Genomic DNA, 11,926 nt, shown 5'->3' on the forward strand with positions numbered 1-11,926 from the left:
TGCTCATTGATTAGCACTCTACCAACTGAGCCACACCTCAAACCCAGAGGTTGACATTTTGAATGGAAGCATAAACATCTCATGAAACAAAGCAGACCTTTACCTGGGATAATAACTAGAGTGATGCTCCAGGTCAGAAAGCCCAAAAGTACAGACAGCATATAAATTTAATGATCACCAAACAGCTACTCTGAACTCTAGCTAAAGCAGAAAACAGCAAGCTCCTAGCTTAGCAGAAGTGGGAAATCATCTAGTATTCAGGAATTTTAACAAACAGATGGATGTATCTTGCTTATTAACTCATAAGCTGGTAAATGACTTGGCTGGGAAAATAAGTCTTGTGGAGACAAAGTAGCCACGATTTGTTCTGATGACATGCTCTGGAAACAGAGACTACTATGAGATCTGCAGGGAAAGGCAGAGTATGTCTGAGGGCCATATTAAAGAAAGCTTAGAACCACACACTTCACTGGAAGGTTGTATAATCCACAAAAAGCAGAGGACATGGGGCTGCCCTGACTTCAACCTTGATTTTCTGAAGGCCATATTTTTTTCATTACTGATTATTACCTGAAGATCTCAAGGTTTACCAAGGGTTTCCAATCTATGCCAGGATATGGATGCCATTCAAAGTATCCAACTGCTTTCTGACTGACATTTACATATTTGGGTAAGAATGTTGAAAACAGTGACAGTGATCAAGATGCTATGTAATCATAAGTTGCTTTGGTCAATGGCAACTACTTTGTACAAATACTTAAAGGTAATTAAAATATTCAAAAATATATTTTTCAATTTTTTGTTCTCACCCCATTTGAAAAAAAACAAGGGTGATAAAACTGTCCAAAAATCATTGTGCATCTGTCTAGTTATATATTTCCGGTGGACAAATCATCTGAAGGTAAATGGCTGCATCTGAGGGTTTTCATGTTCACACTATGGTACTTACTCTCAGCCTATACAGTCCTACCAGCCAGGTGTCAGTGCTAGCTCACTACATCTTGTAGTGATGTGCACTATCAATGCCTTCCTTTCCTTGCCATATAGTGTCATCCTCCTACTATTACATAATCACTTCCCCTCAAAAATGGCCTATGCTGCTGCAGTAGATTCTGAAAGAGGTAAGTTCTACTGCCTCTCAGCCTAGGTGTTAGGAAGACACAGTTCCACATATGTCTGCTGAAACTCTCACTCAGAGGGTGCTCCCTGTGAAAGCACAGAGACTCCCAAAGAACAGGAGATGTCAGATGGAGGTTTCATCTGTGTGAAAAGCCAGATATGAAAGTGACTCTACTTGAGAGATCTGGCCAATAGAGCCTAGAGATCATTGCTGATCCTCTGGATCTAATCAAAGCACAGACACTAAATGAGAACCCACCATCTGATACCAGTCAACCGACAAAATGTGAGGGACAAATATGGATTTCTTTTAGTTTCAAGATACTAAATGTCCAGCCTGGTGCTAGTGGCTCATGCCTACAATCCTTGCTTGAAGGAAGCTATGATGCAGAGGATGATGGATCAAAGCTAGGCTGGGCTGCAAAGTCTTTGAGACTCTATCTCCAAAATAACTGGCAAAAAACAGACTGAAAGCATGGCTCAAGTGGTAAAGTACCAGCCAGGCAAGCAAACCAAGTCAGTACAAGGCTCTGAATTCAAACTCCAGTACTACTGGCAAAAAAAGCCACTAAATCTTATAGCCATTTCCTTTTCTCATTGTAGCAATAGTAACCTTATGTGATCCTTGGCCTGGCTCTGCCTCTGGCTTGATCCAGCTCCAGCCCTGCCAGCACGGTCTGCTGGACTGTATGGGACAAGAACCAGAGCTGGGCAAAGGATGACATCAAGAAAGTGATGATGATCATAGAGAAGGCCCGAAGATGTGAGCAGCATGGAGTGACTGTGGGTGAAGCTTCACTTTCTATCTTTAAGTAGGTAAAAGTGGTGGACTACCACCCCCACCCCCACCCAAGAAGAGGAGAGACAGAGGGCAGGTGTGGTACAGACCGATATGTTGGCCAGAAGAGGAGGAGCAGGGGCACCAGTTCAAGAAGAGGTGGCTCTCTTATCCTGCTGGACTTCAACAACGACAACAGCAGCCAGAGTTTCCATTCAGAAGGTTCCCTACAAAAAGGCACAGAGCCAAGCCCTGGGGGCACTCTTCAGCCCAGACACTCTGTGTCACCTGCTGGACTCCCAGAAGCCCCCACAACTGGGCCAAGAGAGAGACCCTAAGGGAACACCTATAGGAAGCATGGATGACCTCCCATGCTCTTCAAGGCGCCTGTTTCCAGAATTGCTAGAAGCAAAAGATTCCAGAATGAGAATGACAAGAAGAGCTCTCCCAAAGATAGGCCTGAAAACAGAACCCCTTCTGTGGCTCCTTCCCCAAAAGGGCCTCCAGACAAATGCCCAGCCCAGTTCCATGGTACCAAATGCCCGAGTTTCTGGGGGAGGAAGCAAGGCCACGATGATGCCCAGGACAGTCACCCAAAGGAAAGGGAGGTGAAGCGGCTTTCAGGAAAACATGATGCCTGTAGGCCCCCCTCAGCCCAAGTCCCTCGTGCCCATGGGAAGACGGAGCTTCCCTGTTCCACACACTGTTGCAGAAACCGAGAGCAGCAGCCCTGCGTACCCCAACTTAAGGCTCACCAGCACCCCACCTGTAGAAAAGGGCTGTGGGGAACTCAGACACCAGGAGCCCTGATAGGCCTCCAGTGAGGCTCATTGCAGCACAAACGTCCTTTACCTCAGCTGCCTCCTCACGTACTTCGACTCCTTCCCCTTTGACCCCCCACGCCTCATTCGGCTCTCACGAGAATAGAGTAGTAGAGAGTAGTGCACAGGCTGAGAGCCTCGTGCGTTGCCACGTGATGCCATGCTGCAGCCAGAAGGCTACTGCAGTGTGGAGACACACATGCAGCCCCCACAAACCAGATGAGTGCTGTGCTTGTGAATGGGCTGGGCTTCCATTCCAGAGATTCCATCCGGTGCCCACCTTGTCAGTCAGCCTGAGAACCTGAAGGACCCAAAGGCCTTTTTTCTTTCTTTCTTTCTTTCTTTCTTTCTTTCTTTCTTTCTTTCTTTCTTTCTTTCTTTCTTTCTTCCTTCCTTCCTTCCTTCCTTCCTTCCTTCCTTCCTTTCTTTCTTTCTTTCTTTCTTTCTTTCTTTATTTATTTATTTATTCTTTTTTTTGGTCGGTTGTGGGGCTTGAACTCTGGGCCTGGGTGCTGTCCCTCAGCTCTTCAGCTCAAGGCTAGCGCTCCACCACTTGAGCCACAGCACTAATTCTGGTTTTCTAGTAATTTATTGGAGATAAGAGTCTCACAGACTTTCCTGCCCAGCCTGACTTTGAGCCGTCATCCCAGATCTCAGCCTCCTGAATAGTTTACGATTACAGGCTGAGTCATCGGTGCCCAGCTCCCACAGGCCTTTTTGCCTAGGTGCTCTTGCCTTGAACCCCCGTGGAAGGACAGGATGGAGAAAAGAAACCATTTGAGTAGTTCCAAAGTATTTCCCCAAATTCTTGTTTCCTGACTTTCCTGGCATACTGAGAAATAATGTCTTCTGTTTATTGAGGGCTTATTCTGGGCCAGGCACTGCAATCTATCAGAATTATCCTGTTTAATCCTCACAACTTCCCTGTGTCATAGATCATTTCACATTTTGCGGATGGAAAAGCTATGTCTCCAAGAGGTTAGAGGATTTGCCCAAGGTCTCATAGCCATTATGTGGCAGAACTAGAATTGTGACCCAGGTCTGCCTGATTGGCTCCACAGCCCGTGCTACTACCACGCCTCTTGCAGGACATGCTGGATTGTGGCTGTGAATTCATCTGTTTTAGGCAGCATCCATTTTTCTCAGTGGTAAATAACACAGAAAAAAACATTCTAGAATGTGCCTGGTGCCAGTAGCTCATGACAGTAATCTTACCTACTCAGAAGGCTAAGAATTGATTATCACAGTTTGAAGCCAGTCCAGGCAAGAAAATCTGTGAGACTCCTCAAATTAATCACCAAAAACCTAAAAGTGGTAGAGTAGCTCAAGTGGTAGAGCATATCCTTGTGCACAAAAGCTCAGGGATAGCACCCATGCTCGGAGTTCAAGCCCCAGGACCAACACACACACAAACACACACACACACACACACACACACACAAATTCTAGGTACTCCTTAGGAGGGAAGTGAAATGACATAGAAATTTGATGCTTAACACTAGTGTTTCTGACCAGCACAACTATGTTTATTGCAGCATTATTTACCATAGCTATGATATGGAACCAACCCAGATGCCCCTCAGTAGATAAATGAATCAAGAAAATGTGGTATATATACACAATGGAATTCTATGCCTCCATCAGAAAGAATGACATTGCCCCATTTGTTAGGAAATGGAAAGATTTGGAAAAAATTATATAAAGTGAAGTAAGCCAGGCCCAAAGAAACATAGGTTCCATGGTTTCCCTTATTTGCAATAACCAGTGTATGTCTGAGTCAAGCAGAAAAGGTCAGATAAGTTGATGTTAGGGGAATGAACCCCAAGATAAGTATTTAAATGGTTTTTCTTTCATGCAATTGTTTCTAACACATTTTTAAGATTATTTCTTTGTTGCTTTGTATGTCCCTCCCCTACAATATAACCCCTGCTTTTACTGTCTTTGATGTTGGTATAATTTCTGGAGGGGAAGGGAAAAAACAAATTGTTGAAATAGAGATACAGGTAGACCCATTGCAACAATGAGCTGTACAAGTTGTTATGTTGAAAAATGAACTTTACAACTTTGGAAGGGGGGAGGATCAGATGGGGGGGTTGGGGGGGGTTGGGAAGGGATGGGAAGGGGAAACAAAGGAGGAGGCAACAATGCTTGATAGGAAATGTACTCATTATGTTGCCCATGTAATTGTAACCCCTCTGTATGGTATTTTCACATAATATATATATATATATATATATATATATATATATATATGCAAAAAAAGACTAGCCCTTCTGGCTGAGCCCACAATTTCCTGGGATGAACTCTTGTAGGACCTCTTTAGAATGACATTAGTGAAGGAAGCACCATGCCAAAGCCAAATCCTATGTGGATACTCTGGGAAGACCATGGAAGATGGCCTCTGTACTATTTCCTATACTACTGGCTGTTTAAGAAGTTCCAGTAGCAATGATTTATTAATTAATGCTTCCAACTTCCCAGCACAGCTGAGGTTTCCAAATTCCCAAACAGATATTCATCTTCAGGATTTAGGAAAGAAAAATTTGAATTGTTGAAAATTCCTAAAATCATGTTATCCTATAATTTTCATAATTTTCTGAGCTTTAAAACAACAACATGATAGGCACTTGTGGCTCATGCCTCTAATCCTTGCTACTCAGGACGCTGAGATCTAAGGATCCTAGTTCAAAAACAGCCCAGGCAGGAAAGTAGATGACTCTAATCTCCAATTATCCACCAGAAATCCAGAAGTGAGTCTGTAGCTCAAAGTGGTAGAGTGATATCCTCAAGCAGAAAAGCTCAGGGACAGCATCCAAGCCTAGAGTTCAAGCCCCACAACTGATAAAAAAAAACAAAAACAAAACACAACTAGGCTGTAGCAAATGTTTGAAAACTAGAGCTGGACATTAGCCCATACCTGTAATCATAGCTGCTTACAAGTCTCCAAGGACTGAGGTTTGAAGCCAGCCTGGGCAGAAAAATCTCAAGACTCGGCCAGGCATCGGTGGCTCACACCTGTAATCCTAGCTACTAAGGAGGCTGAGATCTGAGGATCTTGAGTCAAAGCCAGCTGGGGCAGGAAAACCGGAAGTGGCTCAAGTGGTAGCCACTGGCCTTGAGCTGAAGAGCTGAGGGAACAGCACCCAGGCCCAGAGTTCAAGCCTCATGACCAACCAAAAATAAATGAATAAAAAATCTCAAGACTGTTATCTCCAATTAACCAGCAAAATGCTCGCTAGAACACCAGCTGTGAGTGAAAAAGCTGAATGAGAGCTTGAGGCACCAAAACACACACACACAACAACAACAACCCTACCAGCACAACACAAACAATAGCACAACAATTGGAAAATGGCAGCATATACTATTGGATAATATTCAAATAAAATGTTTAAATATCCAACTAGATTAACAGTACCACACATAAGTTGAAATTGACAATATAGAGACTTACTTGCCAATGTGGGGTTGTTTTGGGTGTTTTATTTTTGGTTGGTTTGTTTGTTTTGTTTGTTTTGGTGATACTGGAGTTTGAACTCAGGACTTTGCCCTTGCTAGACAACCAGTCTACCATTTGAGCCATGCCACCAGCCCAAAATTGACTTATTTTCAAAACATGTTATTTCTCAGAAAACAAATCATTGGATTTGTATAAAAGATACTGAATGTAGCCATATTCATATTCATCTTATTTGTGGATGTGACTCTGTTAACTGCAGACAGGGCCAGAGATACAATTTTAACATGTCAAGAACAATTTTAAGATGATAAACAAAATGAACTCCAAGAATGGACACAAGAGGTTTTTCTTTGTTGTTTTTAATGTACTATATGAATTTTTGTTTCTTTTGTATGTTCTTCCCCCTTAGTATAACCCCTGTTGTCACTCTATTTGATTTTGGTACCCTGGTATTGTGTATATGTTTATTTGAATTAGGGAAGGGAAGGGAAACAGCAGAATGGTGAGACAAAGGACAATGGGGAACCAATGCAACAGGGATTTTCACAAGACAGTATGTTGGAAATGATCTATACAACTTGGGGATGGGGTGAGGGGAGGAAAAGGAGGAGAAAAATGAGGGAAGGAGTAACAAGTTTGACAAGAAATGTACTTATTGCCTTACTTCTGTAACTGTAACCCCTCTGTACATCACCTTAACAAAAAAGAACAATTTTAACATGTCAAGAGCTACAAAAGGACTGATTAGATGCGACAGTTTCTCTCCTAGGCTCCTGTACCAAGTTCCAGAAATGTCTACCTTAACTTCAAATTCTGGATCAGCCTTTTCTTATCTTTTTTTGACTTTACATCAGTGAACTCTTTCAAACTTGGAATTCCTACATATTAGTAAGCATAAATTCTCAAAGAAAACTTTTTATTCCTTCTTTAACAAAAAATAAATTCAGGCAGTACAACTGATTATGATTGTTGGTGGGTATAAAAGTGAGTCCACATCCCCTGGACCACTAGCATCTTCTACTGTACTTTACTTCTCCTGGAGGTGAGAACATACAGGGCTCAATGAAAGTGGCATTGGAATGAAACAGGCCTGGGTTTCAGCCTGAGATTAAGCACTTACAAGTCATTTGAACATGAGTCTGTAATTCCGTGTGCCAATATTTCCAGATTCAATAACTGTACACAGGTATATGTTACATTCACAGATGCAGGTTTTGAAGCATATATGGTACATGAGAGTCAGACATGATAAGTATTATTATCATTGGGCTTTTGATATTTCTAGCAACAACAATAACTTGGGCAGCTGCAGCACAGGACATAATATATTCTTGGTATTGTTAATGTATCACAATATTTGAAGCAAAATAACACGTCTCCTTTGGCTTACCTGGGATATGTCATCTGTACCACATCCATGTCACACTCCTCCTCTCTTCTATAGCAGAGACCATTCAGGGTTTCTCTGAAGGATGAGTTGGGGAATGTAGCCTGGAACTGCTCTAGGTGGTGATCCATTAATCATGTTTGGATGAGGTCTAAGGAAGAAATTCCATTCCTCTTCCTCTCCCTGGAGTGGGAAACATGGTGATGCAAACTACCAGAGCCAGTCCTTGGAGAGAGAGGCACTGGAGTGGAGGAGTAATTTGTGAAGAACTCTATGTGTTAGACTATCCCTGGCTGAGAGAGAGAGACAGAGAGACAGAGAGAGACAGAGACAGAGAGACAGAGACAGAGAGACAGAGACACAGGCAGAGAGACAAAGAGAGATAAACAGAGAGACACAGAGAGAGAAACAGAGAGACAGAAAGATACAGAGACAGAGAGAAACACAGAGAGACAGAGTTGAGTGTGGATGCAGCATTTACACTATTGCTATGGATTACTTTCTACACATACTGTCATGTCATTCCTGTGCTAAGAAGCATTAAAATGATTGATTTGGGGTCAGATAATACAGATGAGCTTTGCAAGATGAGCTTTGCATGTCTCTATGAACTGCCAGTGTTAAACACATAGGTCTGCATTAAAATCTGTGAATGGTACTGGGATGGTCAATGATCATCATGGACTCTGAGAGGGACACAAAGAGCCAACAGGCAACAGGATCCTCTCCTGTCCATAACTCACAATAAAGTGTATGTAGCCAGCCCTAGAGAGCTAAACTCTCTTAAAAACTGAAATCAAATCCGAGGGTCATCTATAAGGGATTTGGATTGTATATTCTTCTAATTCACTACACTGTTCCTGAGATACATTATCAAACATATGACACATGAAGTGAAAACCATGGAGTTATTAACCAAGTGCTTCCCAATAGAAGCAAAGAATGCTTTCTTAGAAAAAAAGTAGGTTCTGTCTACACTGAGCTTATTGTGAGAATGCATCCTATCCCAGCACAGTGCAGGAAATACACCCAGAGCTTCCAGCACATTCCATCCAGCAGCAGTAAAACACCTTTCCCTCTGCCTTCTGGTGTGACTTTTATGGATGGTTAGCAAATTCATGTTTGCATCTTAACTGCCACAGTCCCATCTCAATTTCTGAAGTTGAACTGTGACACAGCTATACACAATGGGGTGCCAAACACTACCGTGCTTGGGATTTGGGGCTTCTCTTCTTAGGCAGCTCCAAGGCTGCTGAGGTACAGATATAATCCTATAATCCCAACTACTCAGAAGGTTAAGTTCTTAGAATCTTGGTTCGAATACACTCTAGGTAAAGTAGGCTATGAGACTTATGTCTCCAAATGACCACTAAAAAGTCAGAAGTGAAGCTGTGGGTCATGTGATAGAGTGCTAGCTTTGAGCAGAAAAGCTCAAGATACCAGGCCTTGTGTTCTAGAACTGGCATACACACAGAAAAAGAAGCAATGACAGTGACCTGAGAAGAGGTCTCAATCACAGGTCTATTCGGTTGGCTCTGAGAGATCAACACTAGGACTCTCCCTCAGTTAAGTAGAGTAGGTTCAAGTTGAATTGACAGAACTTGGAGTTTAATCACTTGCTTTAGGCCTCTCATCAAAGACTGACTGAGATGTCAATATGAGCCTAAAAGTAATCTCTGGTTAGCATGCCTCCTGGCATGGAGGCAGAAACAAATAATCTCAGACTTGAGAGGTGAAAATTAGAAATACAGTGTTTTGAGGCTAGCCTGGACAGAAAAAATAACAAAACCCCATCTCAATGAATAAGCTGGCTAGAGTGGTCTTTTCCCGTGGTCACAGTTATGCAGGAGGCCATCGGTAGCAGAATACAGTTTAATGCAAGCTCTGTGCAAAAGCCTGAGACCTTATAAGAAAATAACCTGGCCACAAAGAACAGGGACATGTAACTGAAGGGATGGAGTGCCTGACTAGAAGGCAATAGGTCCTGGATTTAAATTCCCAGATTTCCCACACAACTCTAGGGTTGTATCTAGGCTCTATTGCTTATTGTATGGCCTTATTGTATGGGCCTGTGAGCCTCAGTTTCATAGTCTAAGAAATGAGAATTATGGCAACTTTCTGGGATAATCTCTAACTACTGCTTGTGATCATATAGTGAAAAAATCATGTTATATTGTATACTATAAATAGCTGTTCAACTGTGCAGTAGCCCCTTGGCAAAAGAAAAACCATCCATTTGTATAAGTTGGGTATGCATACAAGATGCTCTGAGCAGCCATGTATTTTCTTATAAAGAAATGAATGAGAATAGGGTAAAAGAAGTAGCAACCACAGCAAGGCATACATACCTACCTAACTTGAAAACTTCTACCATCCTCTGCCCTGCATACTTGCCCCACCTTCACCAAAAGATGGACTTTGTGACCTGCGACATCACAGCACTGTTATGTCACTCCCAGTAGCCTGGAAACTCTTCTTTGGTTATCAGTGCCCAACTAACCACAAACATGGGGCAGGGCCCTGTAATGCTGTCACACTATCCACTGGATGGGGGTAGAAATGTGTGGGTTTCAGGGTCTCCATAAGACATGAGCACTGGATTGCTCATGACAAAGTGAAGATTATCAACTAATTTGCCACTCTTAAGAAACTGATCTATTCAGGTCCTGGACCTTCCTCTTCTAGTCACTGCAGACACAGAGAGTGAGAATTTGGCACACTGTTGATCTAACTGACCCCATTGACTCAAGGGGAGAGATCCAACCTTCTATTGAGAATCGCTCACCACAGCAGATCACCATTTCCTGGATGCTGATTGCCAGATAATCCAGTTTCTCACGTTTGTGTGTGTGGATGGCTTCTGCTCAGGAGGCCTAATCACTGTCTCCCAGGGCAGCATGTCCTATTGTGGAAAGAAGAATCTCTTCCATCCCCACAAAAATCTTCTTCGTGATAACCATTTATAGTCACTCAGCACCAACCCTAAAATGGGTAACCACTGAAACATCCTCCATTTCTATAATTGTCTCATTTACTGAATGCTACACAAAATTAAATTACATATGATTGCAACCTTTATGAAGTTGGCATGATTTACTCTCCATAATACGTTTAGTTCTGTGCAACTTGGTGTGCATATTCCAAGTCTATGCCTTGGAGATACAGCTCAATAGTAGAGTATTTATTTAGTATGTAAGAGGCACTAGGTCAAATATTCAGCAATTCACAAAAGACTTCTATCCATTTTTTTGCTGTATTGCATTCAGGGTAAAGATGCACCCTCTTTTTTTATCTGTTGACCTGTTCGCAGGTGTTTTGTTTTCCAGACTTTGAATGTTATAAATAAAGTTGTTATTCTGTGTCCAAGTGACTTACCTCTGTAATCCTAGCTACTCAGGAGGATAAGGTATGACTTCACCTGCCTGGGCTGATAAATCCAAGAAACTATTTTTGCCAATTAACCAACAAAAAGCCAGAAGTGGATGTGTTGCTCAAGCGGCAAAGTGCCAGCCATGAACACAAAAGCTAAGATATAACAAAAGGACCTAAGTTTAAGCCCCATTACTTACCATCACAAAACAAATAAATAAAGCTGATATGAAGTATACTTAGTGAGGACTGAAGATTTAATGTTGCTCAGATAAACCCACAACTGCAATTTCTGGGTCCTGGGGCTTGAACTCTGGGCCTGGGCACTATCCCTGAGCTCTTTTGCTCAAGGCTAGTGCTCTACCACTTGAGCCACAACTCTACTTCTAGCTTTTTCTGTGGTAAGAGTCTCACAGACTTTCTTGCCCAGGATAGGTTTGAACCACAATCCTCAGATTTCAGCCTCCTGAGTAGCTTAGATTATAGGCGTGACCAACTGGAGCCTAGCTCTTATTTTGATTTTTAGAAGAAGCAGAACTGTGTTCCAGACTTGCAGTTACGTTTTCCATACTCACCATCAACATATGTGAAATTTTATTCTCTGCACCATCTCTATATTTTGGAATAGTCTCTTTTTTTTTGGTTAATTTACCATTGTGGCCAATGTCCTCTGATACCTTATCAGCAACCTTTATGGCCCCTTAATGGGAAAGGGTCTATCACATCCACAATCAGTTTTTAAGTGCTACTCATGCCCTTCCTTCCCCTGGTTAAAAATTGCTGCTTGGTCAAAAACAGTTTAGGCAGAGAGTTTTTATTGTTATTCTCATCCAGAAACATCCCTGATACAACAGTGAGTAATGTGGTCTACTTAAGCAGTTGTATTGTATTGTATTCTGCAATAATCCTCCCTGGAATCAGTCATTTGGTACTTGAACATTCTACAATAATTTACAAAGTACACAGTTTTTATAATTCTTCATTTTCATTTG

At 42.2% G+C, this 11,926-nt stretch overlaps 1 pseudogene; it reads left to right on the forward strand.

Annotated features, from left to right (window-relative positions):
- The first annotated feature begins 1,087 nt into the window (after window positions 1–1,087).
- LOC106000461 lies at window positions 1,088–2,509 on the forward strand (annotated as a pseudogene).
- The last annotated feature ends 9,417 nt before the right edge of the window (window positions 2,510–11,926 follow it).

Source organism: Dipodomys ordii, unplaced genomic scaffold (assembly GCF_000151885.1).
Source record: "Dipodomys ordii isolate 6190 unplaced genomic scaffold, Dord_2.0 Scaffold219, whole genome shotgun sequence".
In the NCBI taxonomy this organism is placed as follows: Eukaryota; Metazoa; Chordata; class Mammalia; order Rodentia; family Heteromyidae; genus Dipodomys; species Dipodomys ordii.